The sequence below is a fragment of the Lygodium microphyllum genome, chromosome 20, assembly GCF_053477565.2.
Source record: "Lygodium microphyllum isolate KBCC chromosome 20, Lygodium_microphyllum_v1.1.10, whole genome shotgun sequence".
Classification (NCBI taxonomy): domain Eukaryota; kingdom Viridiplantae; phylum Streptophyta; class Polypodiopsida; order Schizaeales; family Lygodiaceae; genus Lygodium; species Lygodium microphyllum.
The window spans coordinates 89159025-89180923 of record NC_141154.1 but is presented as its reverse complement, the minus strand read 5'-3'; positions in this window follow the sequence as shown (position 1 = coordinate 89180923).

The following is a 21899-nucleotide window of genomic DNA, read 5'->3' as shown; positions in this document are numbered from 1 at the left end:
AAGGAAGAAGAAAGATAGATGAAAGGGCTAACGCATGGGAAGTGAACAACTTTGAAAGAATCATGCAATTAATGGAGTGCTTGGAGGTGGCAGAGTGTGAGAGAGTGCTTGCCGAATCTAGGGCTAAAGCAGTCGATGTATGCACCAACGCATAGAGGCAAGCCTTTCTCAGCACCGTGCTACATGTCACCCAAGCATAGGGTGATGATTCAGTGTGGAGAGGGTCAGAAGGAAACTGGAGTTGACTACCCGAGCGCTAAGATATGGCCTTCAGGAACGGGAGCTCCCCACCGGCATGGGACTCACCAACAAGGAGCAGCAATTCCACTATCTGCGCCATGCTGGCCTCTCCACCATTGAGCTCAAGGAACTGGGGTTCGAAGAACACAAGAAGCCCGCACCACCACCACAGACGACCCGAGCAGTGGCCGAACAAGATACCGAGGACTTGGAGCAGGAGGCTGAAGAAAAACAACAAAAAACGCACAATCCCCTCTACTAGACCTCCTGCCAGACGAGCCTGAAGATGCCCACATGCCTGAGCACATTGTGGCAGCCAGAAGAAGGAGGTAGGAGCTAGTAGAGGACGCACAATGCAGAGCACGGTCACTACCTAGACAATTCTCTGATAAGCCGGTACCACTATGAGGGGACCCCAATCCTATCGATTGGCCTCGAGAGTTGATCATCTAGCATGATCGGGAGTTCCAGACGAGACCATTTGAGCTGTCATTTCCTATCCACGCTCGCTGGACCGTGCGTTGCCTCTAAGCATCCTATCCAAGATCAAGGACCTGGCCAATGACCTGGCAAATAGATGGATGGAAGAGAGGAGCCTAATTATAACCAGGTGGAGGCAAGAGCTTGCAAATTACTGGCAGGACAAGGTAAACTGAATTCCCAAATCTGTCCAAGGCTATGAGGCGCAGCTGAAGTGGCAGAGGAGGATTTGGGGTGCCAATTTTGACGCTGGGACCGCCTTCTACAGCTCACTCCCTGAGGAATGAAATGACCCCACCTACATGCCCTACCCCTGCTCGCATGGAGGGGAGTGGATTATGACCGCACTATTCATGGGGATTGTGATTTTCCTAGAATATATTGTGTAAATGCCCAAACTCCCTTAGGAATGCTTAGTTTTTAGAGTAGAGGATATCCTTCCATCCATCAACCGCTTCCTCATGGACTTCTCCTCCTGCCCGGATCTCGCCTTCCTAACCACTTGCAATTATCTTAGGTTGATCAAATTTCTATTAATGTAGAAGCCTATCACTAAGGAAGCCCACCTTCCCCCCTCTTTTTTGACCTCAATCTAGGAATCGTTAGTAGAACTATGACTCGATTAATGAAGAGGGAAACCCTACTTCCCTCTTTTTGCTTAGAACTCTTAGAAAATATGAATGACACCCACTTCACACGGTTTAACCATCCCTTTTTGTCATCCACACCTCTGAAGTCCCGGGCTACTATTAAAGAATACCTCCAAAGCCATGCCTTTCTATCCCAATGCCTGCAACCACCCCGCTCTTCGGCTACGATGATCGGCACTAACCAAACGCCTTCTATATATACAATCTCTTATTATTATTATTATTATTTTTAAAGAAAAATAAAGAACGGAAAGAAAAGCAAGCAAGACGAGCACCGAGCCTCACTTTGCTCACCGCACCTAGGGTTCACCCCTAACCCCTCTCCCCACTTCACGCTTAGGGTACATCAAGGGCAGGACTTTCAGACCTGTCACCCTAAGCTCTACACTGCACCTCCAACAACACACGAACTGGGTCCTCAAGTGTGGGACATTACCGAGGGCTTTAGACCCATCTCCCAGTTCCACTGCACATGCACTTACACCTCACCGGGAGACAGACACACCCCTTAGGGAGTGCACATCCTTCTCTCGTAGGCTAATTGTAACTCAGTCGAGGCCCGCCATTGGCATAAATCTTGGAACCACGTGTTCTTCCACTGCTTACGGAGCCCCAGTTTTGACAGTCATCGCCAATGACGAATTCCAACTGGGTAACAAAGGTCGAGCACCCCCATGAAGATCAAAGCAAGCCGGAACCTCTCAGGAATCAACACCCCATCATGTCTCTTTCACAACACCACCTTTTTTATCGTGGCCATCTACCCGCCAATTCAACTTAGCACCAATCCCAACTTTGCTGTTGCTTCCCACCCCAGTGCCATGGGACTGGCACTACGCTAGGAGGGGGGTAATGTTTACCGTAGCATAGAGGAACGGAAAATGGAGCAAAGATGCGGGAATACCGTAGCACAAAGGAACGGAAAATGGAGCAGAAGTGTGAAAAAAATGGAAGCCTGAAAATTTGAATGATTTGAATGATGGTGTCGTCTCGAGAAAAGAAAAGAGTAAAAGGGTACCATTAAATATGAAGGCGCTCTCGAATTCTTGTAAAAAGAGCACGGGCTCACTCCTGTGCAAATTGTATGCATTAGTGGGAATGGGATAAGTTGGAACGGTGGGAAATAGGAAAAGAGGGCCTAGGCTAATGACGGGCTATGTAAAAAGTGTGGATGGCCGCCGAAAAGGTAGGGCATGTATATAAAGTTCAAAAGTGAATAAGAAGCTCATTCTTGGGTGTGGCAAGCTTCTTCTTCCTCTTCTCTTGCTTCTTACCTTCTTGCTTGTGCTTGAGTGAGGGATTGAGGGAGTGTGAGGGATTGAGGGAGTGAGTGTGTGAGAGTGAGGGATCGTGGAGAAGAAGCTCCCCATCTTCTCTCTTCATCTTTCCTTTCCTTCTTCTCTTCTCTCGTCTCGTGCGGCTATGGAGGATGGAGCTTGACGGAGAGGGCTTGAGGTTGCTTGAACTCGCCACAAGGATTGTGGAGCTACCCTAGTGTGAGAGAGAGAAGGGAACTCGATCGAGCATCAAGGTAAGCTCACTACACCCGCAAGGTAGGCATTGCGCGTCGGCTATGTGAGAGGTAGCCATGGCTGCTCAGCTTGAAACGCTTGATCAATAAGCAGTCCGTAGGTCTCGGGGTAGAGCTCCGTAGCTCCCCTACACATTTACCATTCAAACACTTGAAAGATCATGATATAGAAAAATACATGATAGATTCACCACTGATTTGAAAGATTGGCATGCTTTACCCATTCCCTTAAATATCTCAAAGATTAAGGAAGGAGTGGTTTCATTTTCTCAAATATTGAGAGTGTCAAAAATACTTAAATATAATGAAAAGGAGAAAGGAAAATATTTTTATGTATGGGATTAATTGGAAATTTTAGAATTCTCTATTAACTTGAGACAATTACTAGAAATTGCTCCTACTTGTAGAAGAGAGAATATCATAGATTAGTATGAGGAAGGGCTAAAATAAGCAATGCTATGATTGTCTTGACAAATAAAAAAATTTCTAATACAGATAAAGGCATTTGATCTGTAAGAATCATGGATCTCTTCTTGGATCTAGGAGCTCCAGTTATAGACATGGAAGTGATGAAACACATAATATTTGGGGTTTAGTTGGATGGCAGAGCTAATTCATACCCAATTCTTTTGGATAGACCTTGGTTGTTGTAGTCCCAGTGCAATCAAAGCTACCACAAAGATATTATAACGATAGGATCCAAGCATGATCTAGTACAATTGAGAGTTGCGGCCAAGGAGTTTTTGCATGGACCCATGGAGGACACTACAAGATATAGACCTTATAGCGACGTTTAAAGTGACAAAAATACAAACAACAAAATTTGCCCCCGTCGTCGCAAAAAGCGTCATTATTGACGACGCCATAGAATCGTCGCTATATGCGTCGCTATATACGTCGCAAATGCGACGTATATAGCGACGGTTACAGAGAATTTGCGACGCTGATAGCGACGACAATAGCGACGCGTGCAGTAAATTTGCGACGCAAATAGCGACGGTAACAGAGAAAAAAAAAATTTGTGGCAGGGCAGAGCCATACAAAATAGTTTCTGCACTGCTGCATACAAAGCGTTTGCAAACAAAAAGAATGTATACTGAAATCATAAAACTGATAGATGAAATAAATACATGATATCGCATAAAATGCGATTGGTACAATCATAAAACAATATCAGTAATACATAGAAAATGTCTACATAGATCGGGCGACTAAAAACTAAAGGTATGTGAGCTCTAAGGATCCAAGGGCGAGCTACAAATCGTCATCCCCCGAAAGCTCTTCCCGCTGTAAAGGAGCATCAAACGGATTCTGCAGAAAAAGAAACAACATATCAATCCACCATACAATAATGCATTCAAATATCTCATGGTAACTACGGACAAGAAAGATGAGTGACTTACTGGGGCGCCGCGTCTATACAATCGGTCGATCAATGATCTGAGACCGTGCCTCTCTGCATATCGAGTCTCAAGGCCTTGCAGATCGCGATTTGTAATGGAGTGCTACAAAGAAAACAAAATGCTAACTGTTAGAAACATGATTGTCAGTACAAAGAATATCTCAAAAAAACAAATAAGCAAAACAAAAGAGAAACTTACAAAGTCCTCCAAATATGTCCTGTGGCCGCCACTCCCAAGATGATGTACCGATCCGGCCTCGATTCGTGCCCTCGCCACCTCCCGCTGCTGACTCCAACGTCCTGGCAAATTTGTAGCCTCCTCCCTTAGTCGGCGCCAGTCGTCTACATCTAACCACTCGGGCTTTGGAGCCCCACTCTTGATTGCCTTGCGTGCGTCGGATTGTCTATGTGACATGTATGCACACATGCAATCCATCATCCAGCCCATAGAGAATCTATCCACTGCGGCTGGCACCGCGAACTCCTCGTGCAAGGATGCTACTATGTACTCCTTGCTCCCCTCCGGTATGTTCCTCCAATGATCCAGGACGTTGTGCCGAAAAACTTGTTGGCACAACTCCCTCATGCGAGCCATCACCCTCCTCCCCTCATCATTCATGATGATGGCTCCTGACCTGCCATCCACTAGGTATCCATAATCCCTAGGAGTGTGCCTTGTATGGGCCCTCTCCCATCTCCATCCACGCTCCTGGGCATATCCAGGAGACCCCTGAACATCCGGTGTACCGACGGGGGTACCCTCTCCCGGAGTGCCACTCAAAGGGGTGCCACCAAAAGGAGTGCCACCAAAAGGCGTGACATCTGCCGATGGCTGCACAAAAGCCAGAGTAACTGGAGTGGACGTCCCCACAGGTGTGACAAATCCTGGAGGTGACCGAGCTCCAGCTGAACGATGAGACGGAGACACCGCGTCCGTGTCTCCACAGCAGCACCCCCCTGATCCTCCTGCAGTCGCAGTCCCTCCCTTTGGCCCAAGTCGCGAGCGTCGAGATCGTCTGCTCGAAGCTGAAGCATCTGATCGCGCTGAAGCTGATCTAGCAGAGCGCCCTGACGAAGAATGAGACAGCTCCTGATCTGCCATCTCTCTGAATCTCCGAGCTGATCTGGAGACATACGTGCCATCATCTCCCGAAACTCCTCATCGCTCATCCCTCGACTCATCCTGAAAATGTCGATACCTGCACAGATAAAAAATAATGTTAGAATAATCAATTTAAACTATACAAAGCACATTAATATAAATCATTTTTGAAAAATTCCTCTTAAAATGCATATCTTATCTACCTTTATGGAAGATCTAAACAACGAATTGAGTAATACAATTCTCCAAGAATGAAGTATTCTATGGTCCCATGTTAATCTCCTAACACAACTCTGCATACACTGGAAGGTCGATAGACATGTCACCACAAAAGAACGAGTCTGCCTCGTTCTCAAAAAATTCTATGACTTCTGTATTTCCATCATTGTTAGACGATGCGGGCTCCAAGCTTGCGGTGGCCTCCACCCCTTGTAATTTCGATCCCTCTATTTGCATATTTTCTTCATCTATGCCTGGAACATCGCTTTGATCGTATACTCTCGCACCTCGAGGAGTTGAAGGTATAACATACCACCATTGAGGTTGTCGGGGATTTGGATAGAAGATTACCTGTTCACAAACACTTACAAACCGTCTTCAAACCATTGTGACATAAACCATGTCGTATTACAATTAGCAAGCTAATGACTAGTTGTACTTGTTCACAATGGGCCGACAACACAAAGGTGTCGCGCAAATCCATCCATTTTTTTTTGGAATCTATTTCGAGAAATCCAGATGGACCTCGTTGAACTGTTGCGCCAGCTCCTCCAAGTACCACTTTGAACCACTGCACATCGAATATTATCATGGAGAAGCTACGGTAATCCACCGTAATAATACTTTGCAAATTCCCAAAATACTCCATCTCATCCACAACCGTGTTCGGATCCGTTGCTCGTCGCCGGCTCTCTTGCTCAAACCTTGCCATGACACCATAGTCCATTGTGGAGCGCATTTTGTCAATACGCTCCACCCGAAAATACCGTCCGCGCGACCACACTGCACTATATATTTTGTACTGCACATTGAAACACTCAAATTAGATGTAGCAAGCAAATTTAGATACGACACATTCTAAACCCCTCATTACCTTTGGACTACATCCCCTCGAGAACTCCCACTCCTCCATTGAGACCTCTGTCCCTTCGCAGGATGCTGCAGTCAAGGCTCCATGCAACCATCGTGTTGACATAAACCGCGGCATCTCCTCCATGCCTTCGGGATATCGAATCGGTCGGTGACACGTACTACGTCGGAATTCAGCTCGCGCTTCCTCTCGATCTTGCCTTGCAATCTGGTACTTGGCGAGCCACGTCTCCATGGAGGCATGGTGCAACATACAAAAGCGATTCACCTTCTCTTCCATTGAGGCATCCATTCTTTTTTCTACCCCATTTCCAACCACCACATCTCCAGTCAGCCTGTCATCGTCCTTCAGCGTCCATAGCATTTCATTGTCTGGTTCCACCGTTGGTAGCCATTGTGAGATATGCACTAATGCCTCTGACACCAACCAACCTTCTGCCATGCTACCTTCCGGACGAGCTCGTTGTCGCACAAAGCCTTTTAGGGTTTTCATGAAGTGCTCCAGGAAGAACATCCATCGCGTATGGACAGGTCTAGCAATCTCCACTTCATCCACAAGATGCACAGGAAGGTGAACTTGTATCGTGAGCATGCTAGTGGGCAGGTATTTCTCAAAGAGACAGACCGTCTCAACTGCTCCCCGCCTTGCAGATTTAATAGAGGATGTCTTAATCTCTTTCTGTGAGATCCATTGCACCAAAGTCGACAGCTTGTAAATGGCCCCGCGAATTTCTGGAGTTAGGCATCCCGCGATCGCGATCGGTAGGACAAACTGCCACAAATGAGAAAGCATTAAGAATAATAGTCACTTTTCAAATTTCAAAATGTCCACGCTAATTAAAATCCATTCTGTTCACAAACCTGACATATCTTATGCCAATCATGGGATTTTAGCCCAGACATTTGGTCATCTTTAGAAAATGCGGACCTGAGAGAACGCATCATACCCGTCGGAGTGCGGATAGACTTGATTACTTGCTTCACAATGCGCTCTTCTTTGGTAGACAAAACCCAGGGAGCGCGAGGAAGCTGCACTCCCTCTTCAGCACTCGACTGCGGCCAAAGCGCCTCCATCTTACCTACCTCCTTTAAATCCATTCGTGACCCTATAGTGTCTCTCTTTCCTGTGATGTGGTCCCATAGCAAGCTGCCCACATTTTTGAAAATATGCATGGGATCCAACAAGTGGTTGACCTGTAAGTGGGTCCAATATGGCAACTCGTAGAAAAATGAGAACCGTCGCATTCCATTTGGATGTGATTCCGGGTTTACCATTTTCAGCTCGTACCAGCTTGCAGCATTCATACGTGCTGGAGGTCGTCCAAGAAAACCTTCCCTGAGTTCATGATCCTCCGGCAAGAAAGCGGCGTGTCCTTGATATACCATCTTCTTCATGGTTCGTGACCTTCGGGAGTCTAAATGTGGGCCACACAATGGACATGCATGATAACCTGAGGTAACGAGACCTGCAAGGCGATCCACGACCTAGTGAATACTTGATTGAATGAAATAAAATATAGATATTACCGGCGAGAACAAAGGTCTGCTCACCTGAGCACTCTCCCAATCCCGGAAAGTCATGCATCGTCCACATGAGAATGGCTCGAATGTTGGCTGACCGCTGACCATTGCGCCTGCTCATATCTTGCACTGTGACCCCCTCCTCCCACAAAATCTTAAGCTCATCGACTAATGGACGAAGATACACGTCCATATTTTTTACTTTGTAGCGGCCCGGGACGAGCAAGCTAAGGATGAGATGTCCTTTCTTCGTAGAAAGCCATGGAGGAGTGTTGTAGTTGACAAGCACTATAGGCCACACACTGTAAGAAGTCGAGCGCAGACCGAATGGGTTCACACCATCCATGGCGAGACCGAGCCGAAGATTCCTTGGCTCTCGCGCAAAGCCTAGGAAGGTAGAGTCAATGTGGCTCCATGCGTGCGAATCTGCTGATATTCGTTGCACTCCATCCGTGGACCTATTCTGCACATGCCACATTGTCAAGCTTGCCATGGCAGACGTGCGAAACATGTGGTTTATGCGGGGGATGAGCGGAAAGTGTCTGAGGACTTTTTGAGGGATGGTCTGCCCTTGCAAGTCCTGTCGATACCTGTGAGCACCACACTTTGGACATGTCTCCATAGTCTCGTATTCATGTCGAAACAATATGCAGTTGTTGATACATGCATGGATGTTATTGTAGTCCATGCCAAGCTTCCGTAAAACATGTCGTGCATCATCACGAGACTCACGCATGGTGTTTACAGGTGGCAATATATGATATTTCAATAACCTGAAAAAATCATAAAACACCTTGAAAAATCCATCCATGTTTGCAATAATACTGTTTAAAAAAAAAAACAATGAAGTCTGTGTGCAAGGTACCTGAATAACTCAGTCACACTCGTATCGCTCCAACCGTATTTTGCTTGCACACTTAAGAGTGCAAGCAATGTCTTCAACCGAGATACTCGGCACCCATCATATAATGGTATGGATGATTCCTCTCTAAGTGGGTCAGATGTCTCAACATCCATGGGAATCAATGCATCGATCATTGCCTCCATCTCAGGCTCCAAGATTGTAGGCAAGTCGGGAAGGTTGTCTGTCTCCTTTGGCATTGACGGTATAGATGGGCCTTGCGAGTGGTCGATTGGCTCCTGCAATCCATCCATCGCACGTCCACGAACTCTTCTAATTGGCCGCAAAGGGTGCACTCCCCCTTGGGTCGAGACATCACCCCCCTGGATACAAAATTTGCCAACAAGACCCAATCTTATTGTGTATGGTTTTCAATTAGCTTGAGAGTACAATGCATGAAAAATGCTAACTTCAAATTACCGTTTTTTGAAAATCTGCAATCGCCTGATCAATGATCTCAGATTGAAACTCGCCAAATCATCGTACGTGTTCTATACACAATCGGCGTTTTCGTCTAATTGCCAACTTGCATTGAGAGCAAGGACATGGGAACGCTGATTAAGATACGACTCGCGGTCTTGAATAATAGGATCTTCTTCGTTTGCCATCTTATCTACATTACAGCAAACGAGGCTTAAATGGATAGCTTTATGGAGATGTACGTCAAGTTGCAAGTTGACCATAAACCTTGCATTCTATATAGTAGTCGAGAGATTTTCCAATGTTATATCTCGGCCTTGTATCATGCTCAACGATTTGTTTGTCCCGGTAGATAATTTTTTGTTATATCTCAACTTTGAGTATAAGTAATCCATTTTAAAATTAATGCGCGCCATCTATGAAATTTTATAACTATAGTAATAAAATTTATTTCAATCAATTCTACTCATAGTCATAAGACCTGAGAGAAATTATCCTATACTCAATTTAAGGGTTTCTTCTTCTATAACAATAATTTTGGGTTCATTTTGATGAAGTACGTGGCCGTATGCAAAGCACATTGCATACCATTATCAATACGTATATTATCTTAAATTTCCTTCCCTTCCCTCTCCCTCTCTTTCTCTCCGTCTCCCTCTCTTCCTCTCTTTCTCTCACCCTCTCCCTCTCCCTCTCATTCTCTTTCTCTCCCTCTCTCATTTCCTCCCTCCCCCTTCCTCTCCCTCTCCCTCCCTCTTTCTCCCTCTCCCTCTCCCTCTCCCTCGCTCCCTCTCCCTCCCCCTCCCTCTTTCTCTCCCTCTTTCTCTCCCTCTCTCATTTCCTTCCCCTCCCCCTCCCTCTCCCTCTCCCTCTCCCTCTCCCTCTCCCTCTCCCTCTCTTTCTCTTTTTCTCCCTCTCCCTCTCCCTCTCTATCTCTCTTTCTCTCTCATTTCCTAAACAAGCAAAAAATAAAGTGATTTAAACATCCTCCAAGCAAAAGGGAGAGGGAGAGATACAATGCACTCTCCCTCTCTTTCTCTTTCTATCCCTCTCTCATTTCCTTCCCCTTCCTCTCCCTCTCACTCTCTTTCTCTCTCATTTCCTCTCCTAAACAAGCAAAAAATAAAGTGATTCAAACATTAAACAAGCAAAAGGGAGAGGGAGGGAGAGAGAGAATGCACTCTCCCTCCTTCTCCCTCTCTTTCTCTTTCTCTCCCTCTCCTATTTCCTCCCCCTCCCTCTCCCTCTCCCTCTATTTCTCTTTCTCTTTCTTTCTCTTTCTCTTTCTTTCCCTCTCCCTCTCCCTCTCCCTCTCTTTCTCTCTTACTCTCTCATTTCCTCTCCTAAACAAGCAAAAAAGAAAGTAATTTAAACATTAAACAAGCAAAAGGGAGAGAGAGAGAGAGAATGCACTCTCCTTCTCTTTCTCTCCCTCTCCCTCTCCCTCTCCCTCTCCCTCTCTTTCTCTCCCTCTCTCTCCCTCTCCCTCTCCTTCTCTTTCATTTCCTCTCCTAAACAAACAAAAGAGAACGATTTAAACCTTCAACAAGTAAAAGAAAGAGAGAGAGAGACTCACCAATGAGATATGGCGAGCGTGGGCGGCTTCTCTTTGCAACGAGGGCTCCTCCTCTCCTTCGTGAACAACGGCGGTGGCGGTGGCGGCGGAGGCGGCGGCAGCAAGTCTCTTCCTCCTCTTCTCTCACAAAGCCTTGGCTCTCTCCCTCGCTCTCTCCCTCACTCTCACTCTCAAAAGGCGAAGAAAAGAAAATGAAAACGGCGCTCTGGTTTCGGCCGCACTTTTTTTCCCTGCGGCATCGCTATTGGCATCGCTATATGCGTCGCAAATGCGACGCATATAGCGACGCCAATTGCGACGCCGATATCCACCGTCGCTAATCGGTGTCGCTATTGCCCCATTCCCTTGTAGTGGGAGAGCATATATACGAATCGATATGATAATCCTAGAACAAAGGATGAACTTAATGAGAGCTAAAATCAATGTTGGGATCCAATGCTTGATTCATAAGTGTTATACTCACACATTTAAGTTTTTTCCCCTTAATAATCTCTCTCTCATCAAGTTTGAGGACAAACTTAAGCTTGCCTCTACATTCTTCCATAGACATATTGTAGAACTTGACCATAGCAATCTGAACCCTACATATATCCAATACAAAGTTGTTGGATGCATTCAATACAAATGCAAATTATTTGGAACCAAACTTCAATATATGTGTATTTTCCATATGCGTTGGCTCACCAATTAGTTCTAAAACTTTCTCGTTTAGTTGTTTTCGAGCCTTCTTCACGTGAAATGGTTTTGGCAGAGGCATTACTTGCTTAGTTTTGAAGACTTGCTTAAATTGTGTATCCAATTGTTGATAGAGCATAATATATGACTCATAACTCATTCCCACATTGTCACATAATCCCTAAGCATCTATAGCAGTAAACAAGTTGCTCACACCCCTAAGATGTTCACTTGTGGCACCATCTACAATGTCCCGGAATTTACAATTTTCCAATGTATTTTTGACCATATCCTTGCTTAGGGCTTTGGCAATAGTATCATTCTCTGAATATAAGGAAACATATTTCTCATTGTAGCGGATTGAGCATATATACGTCTATGATATTGTCCACTTCCTTTGGTTAATTAGTGAATTGGTTTAACTAATCGAATGCACCGACGTGCTTCTTTGGTTTTTAAAGTGGGCCCAATATCCAAAGTTTTTGTGAGCTTCCTCTTTATGTTTCTATTCTCCTTCTCCAAGTCCATAACTTTAGACTATAACTCCATATGCAACCAATAATCTATCATTTTCCATCAAAGAATGCATATTCCCTTGTAATCTTGTTTGCATATTTGTCAAGGCTTGATGAACCCTTGCTAGTCCTTGTTTGACAAGTCTGCATGTGTATCCATACAATCCTTCATTTCCTTCACAAACGAACTTTACAAATTGTGTAAGCCCTTTAAATTGTGGTGGCCTTTGAGTGACTAGATCAGGTGGATAAATGCACCCATCAACCCAAAGGTCCACGTTTTTTCCCCCACATTTCTTTCTTGTTGCATCCTGTAAAGAAAAATATATGCCAATTTTAAAATTACACAATTACACCCCTTTGATTAATAGTAAGCTAAGGAGTCGATGCTAATTTTCTAATCAATAGTAAGAACGTCTAAATATCTAGGAGTAGCAAGTCAGCATGAATCGAACAGTATGCAGCTAATTCTGGATTGGCTCAAATCACACAATTACACCCCTTTGATTTACTATATCTGTGTTCTTTTTTACCCAGTTGGATCTTGTCTCTTTCTCTTGATTTTAGTCATGATAGATCCTAATCAACCCCTGATATGCCTGTAATCTTAGCTTTTAATCTACCTCTAATCAACATCCAATCTTATCTTCCGTTCTATCAAAAATACTCTCTTTCTCTCTCTCTCTCTCTCTCTCTCAGCCGCTGATACCCACACCACGTACACCGAGACCAGGTATTTCATCCTTTTTCACCACTAGTATGGTGAAACATGCTATCTCACGGTTACAGCATGGCCACGCTCGAGACTAGTTTGATCTTCAGGCAGAGCATATTATATATGGCAGAGACACATTGGCTCCACTCATTGCTCACCTCTTCAACCATGCATTATCTGAGGGGTTCCCTGACTCGTGGACAGAGCACACCATTATACCTATCCACAAGTCAGGGGATCCTATGGATCCTAACACATATAGGACCATCATGATTGGGCCAGTTTTGTCCAAACTTTATGGCACAGTGATGGAGGAGGAGCTTAGCACGCTAGCAGAGAGAGAGAGTGCATGCGCACACCCGGACAGGCAGGGTTCAGACAGGCATTTTCTACCATAGACCACATCTTCACTCTCCGTTGTCTGATCGACCAGACACGAGTGAAGAAACAGAGATTGTACTGTTGCTTTGTGGATTTCCGCAAAGCCTTTGACACGGTTCCGAGAGAGAGGCTTTTCAGACGCCTACTTAATCTGGGGGTGGATGATGACATGATGTGGGGTATTTATGCACTATATGAGCGGGTTACTGGCAGAGTCAAATGTCCGAGAGGTATATCAGATCCCCTTGTGAGCACCATTGGTGTGAAGCAAGAATGCCCACTCTCACCGACTCTATATGGGCTATACATTGATGAGATAACAGAGTTTATTCAACAGCGAGCCGGTGGAGGTATAGATCTCAGTGGAGCCACAGTTCATATCTTACTATATGCAGATGACATTGTGTTGGTCTCAAACTCAGCTCAGGGATTACAGCAGCATTTATTAGCATTGGATGATTTTTGCATACAGAGAGGCATGACAGTGAACCTTGGTAAAACCAAGGTTCTTATATTCCATACATCAGCTCAGATACGCAGACAAAGTATTTTCATGGCAGCAGGAGGGAGTATTGAGGTCACTGGATCATATGTATATTTGGGAGTCACCTTTACAGCAGCTTCAGGGACTTTCTCGATGACACAGGCAGCTCGTGACCGCCTCACTAGAGGATACTCAACATTGGCTCTTATGGAGCAACAGTGTCATCAGGCACATTTCCAGGAGCCCCGCACCAAGGGGTGGCTCTTTGATACTCTAGTCACTCCAGCACTGATGTATGGAGTAGCTATATGGGGGCCAGGCCTTGCCGATTATGTATGGACATTGATGGAGAGACCTCAGGTGATCATGATATCTAGATTGATTCGCAGCAAGGCCTCAGTCCCACATGACATTGTGCGAGCAGAGCTTGCCACACCGCCCATGCTAGTCGAGGCATTATTTCAGAGAGTCTGCTTCCTACCTTGGACAGAGATCGCATTGCATATAGAGCATATATGGCATCTTAGAAGATAGCTCGAGCGGGGGATACCATATCATGGTATGCACAGACTAGAGCTTGGTTTGACATACATGGGCTGGACATTAATAGACTCCCACCTCTTCTATATGATACTCAGGCTCCCACTTACACACTGCCCTCTGCAAAAGTCCCTGGTCCAAATCACATGACACCATAAATTCCATCCATTATCTAGAATAGGATCTTCCAACGCCACAAACATTGGGCTCATGACAGTCTTCAACTCCTTCCAGACGGGCAAGGGGTGTCTAGAGCTCCACCAAGCGACCTAGGAGTGAAACACAATTTCCGTGGTTGGCCTTTTCACCACTCGACCTTTGGCCCGTGAATTGAGCAGTGCCCGGGTTAATCTGCGATGAAATCTTGGAGGTGATCCACCCGTGCAAAATATGCATTCCTTAATTAATTCATTTAAGAGTCAAGCACAAATAAGGCATTCAGCCCAATATCATTTTTCAAGTAAACATTCATTTATTCCCATGGAAACTTGTCATCTCAAACCCCTGCCAAGCATTTACCATCAATCACAAGCACTTGAAATAATCATCCAAACCATAATCCAACAATCATTAATGCAAAATAATTTAGGAAGTTGTTTGATCAACCAACAAAAGCAATGGTATTCTTTCCCAAAAGTTGCAAGAATAATTGTGATAAACTTTCCATTACATATTAGCACAAGATAACTCCTTGAACGTTATTTTATGCAAACCCTCCATAGGATTGGATGCAAGACTTTAATGCAAGACCATTTCATGTAGCATCGATGTATGTTTCATATAATCTTTCCCCATGCATGTACCAACTATGCGTGATGCCAGGAGGCATATTCCACGGTGGATTCCGCGAGGTTATGCGGTGGATTCCGTAAAATTTTATTATTACCGGGACTCATACACAAAGTGGATTATTTGTTCGAAAAGTCGATGGGGACACCTATCCTTTTCGGGCGTTTTGTTAATTTTATGTGTACATGGGTGATTCCATAGTGGGTGATTCCACAAAATACATATTTAAATTAATAAACGTTTATGAGTTTAGAGTGCGCACTCGTAATAAATTAAGGTTAGGATTGATTTCTAACCAATTTATTTATGTAGTTGAAGACTGCTAGGTATTCACTTTTGTCGGTTTAATTGTATTATTTTTCTAACAATTGTGAATGCTTCAGTTGATGTGTAGAGCGAGCAACGATGGAGTTGGAAAGCATTGGAGGATAGCATGTATTCAAATTATCATCAATTTTTTATGGGCGCGTATCTTAGGCATGGTGCCTATATTTTTTCATGCTTATTTATTAAAGCGCTTGATATTTTGTATGCACATGGGCGCACGATTTAAATACTTGTATTGGACATTGTATTTGGGTACCGCTTGACTTCTTGGGCACCCATTAGCTTTAATTCTTTAGTGGCACAAAAGCAAACTCAAAAGCTAAAGCGTGCTATATTTTTGTAAATTGGGCTATTATTTGAGCTTGAAGATGAATAATATATTAAATACATGCTTTGTGGAGCGCTCACACAAGGCATGGGGGGAGATTGCACCCAATTGGTCTCTTGTTCATGTCGTGCAAGCTTTCTTCATTGGTTTTTGTGTAAAAAGTAGAGTTCTTTTGTTCTTGGGGACCTTCTTACGCTCACTACGCACGCATACGGCACGACCGATCTGTGCACCAATGCCCATATGCGAACCTTAAACAATATTGTCCTAGGTAAAGACTAGTCGAAGACTTATCGATTCTTGATGCTCTATACTCTTATATGCTACTTATGCTATGCATAGATTTTAACACATAGCAACGTAAAGCAATCTACTACTCTTGATGCATGCACTTCGAAAACTCCATCTGTTGAATACTTGAGATGAAATTTATCCCTTTCAGCATCCTATTCTCATGCAACATAGTACGGTTAATGCATCTCGAGCGAAAATCAAAGCAAGGAATCCTTTAATTTGGAAATACATTACTTACGACCGATATCACAGTTGGATTGGCAGTGATGCCCTTGCCCGAAGCTCCATTGCTTGTTGAGGGATTGCCATTTGCACATGACAATTTCAACTTGGGGGCCATCCTCGATCTTTTTCTCTTTTAGATACGCTTCACACAAGACTTCCGCACCTTGTACTCGATTAGTGGGGGCCAATTGGGGAGAGAAAAAGACTTGCGGGTGGAGAATAATCTCATGGGAAAAGGTATAGATTCACAAGCAAAGGGGAAAGAAAGAACGTGTGTGGACACCCTCTAGTCGGTGCACTTGAAGGTGGAATGCTGCTTGTAGTTACACTCTTGTTTCCAACTGTTTCCAATGACCATAGCCATGGCTCTCTTTGTGACAATCTTGATAGCTTGATAGCCCTTTGAAAGGGGCTGGAAACTCCACAAGAGAAGAGCTTTGACTAGGAAGAAGGGCTCATACGTGGAAGAGGTCCTTCATGCAGATGAAAGGAGAATGAAGAAAGATGGTAGGCCTTTGGTAAAGATGATCCCCTTCTCCTCCTTGCCTTTACAGATTTTTAACTCTCTCTCTCCCTTTTTGCAACAGCATCTCCTTCCCTCTCTTTCTCACCTTCTCTATCACCCTCTTTCTCTCTCTCTCTCTCCCTCTCCCTATGTGTGTGTGTGTGTGTGTGTGTGTGTGTGCCTGCCTATACCAGGGTGTCAAGGTTTTCCCTTCTTTCTTCTTAAAATTGGGGGGGTTTATAATAGTGAGGGGGGGTTATTATTGGGGGGGGGACATGGGGAAAAAGCGGACTAGTGGTGGTCTTTCCCCACCCACCACTTGTCATCATGCCCAAGGGGAAGGGTGCTTGGCCACATGGCCTTCCCCCCTCCATCATTGTCATCATCAACTTCCTCTTCCACTCTAGCTTTGTCAGCTTCATCGACGACTTCCTCTCCATTGTCATCCATTCCATCCACATCATCATTGTTACCTTCTTTTTCCCCTTGTTGACGTTGATGCTTCCTCCCCACGTCGACATCCTCATGCTGTCTTCCCATTTATCCTCTCCCCCCCCCCCCCCCCCCGGCACCTATCGATGACAATAGGCAGGAGGGGATTACAAATTATCAATTATTTTGAAAATAGGGGGTGGTTCCTACATAGGCAGGGAGGGATATTACATTCATCCATTCTGTCCACATCATCATCGTCACCTTCTTTCCCCCCCTAATTGACAAAGTCGGACTAGAAGAGGAAATTGATGATGACGATGATGGAGGGGGGGAAGTCCATGTGCCCAAGCACCCCTCTCTTTGGGCATAATGCCCATGAACTCCCCGCCTCCATTCTCGATGACATGTGGTGGGTGGGGAAAGACCACCACCACTCAACCTTTTCCCCACATCCCCCCAAATAATAACACCCCCTCCTTATAACCCCCCCCCCCCCATCATAAGAAGAAAGAAGGGAAGACCTTGACACCCTCATATGAGCACACACAAAGAGAGAGAGAGAGAGAGAGAGAGAGAGAGAGAGAGAGAGAGAGAGAGAGAGAGAGAGAGAGAGAGAGAGAGAGAGAGAGAGAGAGAGAGAGAGAGAGAGAGAGAGAAGAGGGTGACAGAGAAGGTGAGAAAGAGAGGGAAGGAGATGCTGTTGCAAAAAGGGAGAGAGAGAGTTAAAAATCTGTAAAGGCAAGGAGGAGAAGGGGATCATCTTTACCAAAGGTCTACTTCCTCTCTTCAATCTCCTTTCATCCACATGAAGGACCTCTTCCATGTATGATCCCTTCTTCCTAGTCAAAGCTTATCGGAGTTTCTAGCCCCTTTCAAAGGGCTATCACGCTACCAATATTGTCAAAGAGAGCACCATGGCTATGATCATTAGAAATGGTTGGAAATAAGAGTGTAACTACAAGCAACACTCTGCCTTTGAGTGCACCCACTAGAGGGTGTCCACACATGTTCTTTCTTTCCCCTTTGCCCACGAATCTATACCTTTTCCCATGAGATTATCCTCCACCTGCAAGCTTAATTCTCTCCCCAATTGCCCCCCCTAATTGAGTACAATGCGTGGAAGTCTTGTGCAAAAGCATGCCTAAAAGAGAAGAAGATCAGGGATGGCCCCCAAGTGGAAATTGTCGCACACAGATGGCGATCCCTCAATGAGCAATGAAGCTTCAGGCGAGGGTCTCACTACTAATCCAACTGCGATACCTGGATGTAAGTAATGTATTTCCAAATTAAAGGATTGCTTGCTTTGATTTCTGCTCCAGATGCATTATACCGTACTATGTCACACCAGAGTAGGACGCTAAAAAAGATTCATCTCAAGTATTCAAAAGATGGAGTTTTTGAAGTGCATGCATCAAGAAGAGTAGATTGATTTACGTTGCTATGCGTTAAAATCTATGCATAGCATAAGTAGCATATAAGATTCTAGAGTATCAAGCATCGATAAGACTTTGACTAGTCTTTACCTAGGAAAACATTGTTTAAGGTTCGTAGATATGTACGGTTTGTGCATGCATGGGGAAAGATAATATGAAACATACATCAATGGTACATGAAATGATCTTGCATCCAATCCTATGAAGGGTTCGCATAAAATAACGGTCAAGGAGTTATCTTGTGTTGCCAAACCATGAGTTGATTGCAACATGCACAATAATTCAAGGATTGTTTCACATTGGAAGATAGTCTTGCATCGCTACAAATTGTCTCGCATTCTTTACGGGAAAGGAAGATAAAGACAAGTTAAAATTTTGCTTAGTATCACTCTTTGATCCCAAGGGAAAGAGCAAATATGCGATGGAAAGTTTATCACGATTACTCTTGCAACGTTTGGAAAAGAATACCATTGCTTTTGTTGGTTGATCAAACAACATCCTAAATTCTTTTGCATTAACTGATTATTGGATTATGGTTTGGATGATTATTTCAAGTTCTTGTGATTGATGGTAAATGCATGGTAGGGGTCAATGATGACAAGTTGCCATGGGAATAAAGGCAAGCTTTCTTGGAAAATGATATTGGGTTGAATGCCTTGTTTGTGCTTGATTCTTAAATGAATTAATTAAGAAAATGATATTTTGTGCAGGTGGATCATCTTCAAGATCCCACCGCGGATTAATCGGAGAGGGCACTGCTTGATTTACTAGCCGAAGGTCAAGTGATGAAAAGGTCAACCATGGAAATTGTGTTTCACTTTTAGGTTGCTTAGGGTGTTGGACACCCCTTGCTCGTCTGGAACAAAGTTGAAGATTGATGTGAGCCCAACATCTGTGGCATTGGAAAATCCTATTCTAGATAATGGATGAAATTTATGGTGCCATGTGATTTGGACCAGGTACTTTTACAGGGTAGAAGGGAACATATAATTTGTCCTAATGGGTAGGAGACAAAGATTAACTTGAAGATAAGTTAAGGAACTTGTTTGTCAAAAGGATTACTTACTCTGTATTTGTGTATAATTACGTGAATGAGCATTGTTCCCTAAAAGGCCTAATTAAGGAGGCTGGTTTTAAATCTCACACATAAATGTAATAAGACCTAATTAGATAATTAAAGAATGCCTATTGACGGAAGTAGGTGGACGGAACCCTTGACGGCGAGTCCTTCCTATGGTAGGGTGGTCCTAGAGAACTAGGAGGCTTCTCACAAGGTTTTACCATCATTTGACGTTTAGGTTTTGTTAGGTTAGAGCCTGATTCATGCCATTTTAGGGGACCCGAATGGAACTATATCCTACAAGTAGAGAGGTTGAGTGGCACATCCCTCTCGTTTCCCATTCTCTTTGAACCAAGTGCGGCATGGGTCTCTTTGCCTTGGGTATCTCTACGTAAAGTAGGATGTCCAGGACCCGACGCTAGAATGCTCTCTCAGGAGACCTTGATTACTAGGGATCTAGGTTTCAGGTCAATCCTAGTGGGTTCCGCCACAAACGTTGTCGAAGGGTTTTCGAAAGCAAAGTCGCGACCACGGAGGCTCTGACTAATTTCAAGATAGAAGATCAATCATAGAAATAAGCAAGATGAGAGGATTTGAGAGCAGCTGGTGCACAGATCGGATGCCGTAAGCATGCGTAGTGAGCATCAGAAGGTCCCCAAGAACAAAAGAACTCTACTTTTTGCACACAAATCAATGTAGAAGACTTACACGACATGAACAAGAGACCAATTGGGTGCAATCTCCCCCCATGCCTTGTCTGAGCGCTCCACAAAGCATGTATTTTATGTATTAATCATCTTCAAGCTCAAATAATAGCCCAAATTACAAAATAGCATGCTTTTGGCTTTTGAGTTTGCTTTAGTGCCAAATAGAAATAAAGCTAATGGGCGCCCAATAAGTCAGGCATACCCAATACAATGTCCAAATACAAATATCTAAATCGTGCACCCATGTGCATACAAAAATAATAAATAAATATCAAACGCCTTGATAAATAGGCGCGACAAAATATAGGTGCCATGCCTAAGGTATGCGCCCATCAAAATATTGACAATAACTTTGAATACATGCTCTCCTCCAATGCTTTCCACCGCCACTGCTACTATCTCTACACATCAACTGAAGCATTCACAATCGTTAGTAAAATAATACAATTAAACTGACAAAAGTGAATACCTAGCAGTCTTCAGCTAAATAAATCAATTGGTTGGAAATCAATCCTAACCTTAATTTATCACGAGTGCACACTCTAAACTCATAAATGTTTATTAATTTAAATATGTATTTTGCGGAATCACCCGCTATGGAATCACCCATGTACACACTAAATTAACAAAATGATCGAAAAAGATAGGTGTCCCCATCGACTTCTCACACAAAGAATCCACTTTGTGTATGAGCCCCGGTAATAAAAGTTTACGGAATCCACCGTAAAACCTCATAGAATCCACCATGTAATATGTCTCCTGGCATCATACCCCCGGGGTGGGATAGCGATTGTCCTCAATTGCTATTAGCTCAATGTGGAGCTAACGGAGTGGGGAAAGCATTTAAGTCTCTAGCGTGCATCCATTGGGCCTCTTCAATAGGATGGTTTTTGAACTTGACCAAATATCTAGAATATCTACGGCCAGTTCTAGTGGTCATAAAGTCAGTATCTTTAATAGCTTCAGGCTCAAGGATTTTAGTCTCTTCATCTAACAACGGTGGGTTTCATAGACAGGGTGTACAGGTAATTGGCCTCTAAAAGATCGTAATAAACTAATATGAAATGTGTTGTGAATTTTCCAATGTGGTGGTAGTTCTAGTTTAAATGCATTGTCATTGATTTTTTGTATGATCTTGAATGGTCCATAGAATCTAGGTGCTAATTTCACAACTGGGTGTTTATCTACACTTTGTAATCTACGTTTTTCTATTCTTAACCAAACATAGTCATCAACTTTAAAATTCATGGCCTGTCTTTTCTTATTGGCTTGTTTTGTATATGATTGCTGGGCTTTGGCAATCATATCTTTAACTTCATAAAAAATAGTAGCATGCATATTAGCAATATCATCAGCAGTCTGAATTCTATTTGATAAAGATGCAACGTGTTTAGACAATGTATATCCATAAATAACTTCAAATGGTGCTTTCTTTGTAGCTGTGTGTGGTGTATTATTATATGCAAACTGAAGTAGATGTAGATATGTATCCCATGTATGTGGTTTTGAAATAGTGTAAGCACGTAAAAGATCTAAGATAGTATTGTTAGTAGCTTCTATTTGAACATTAGTTT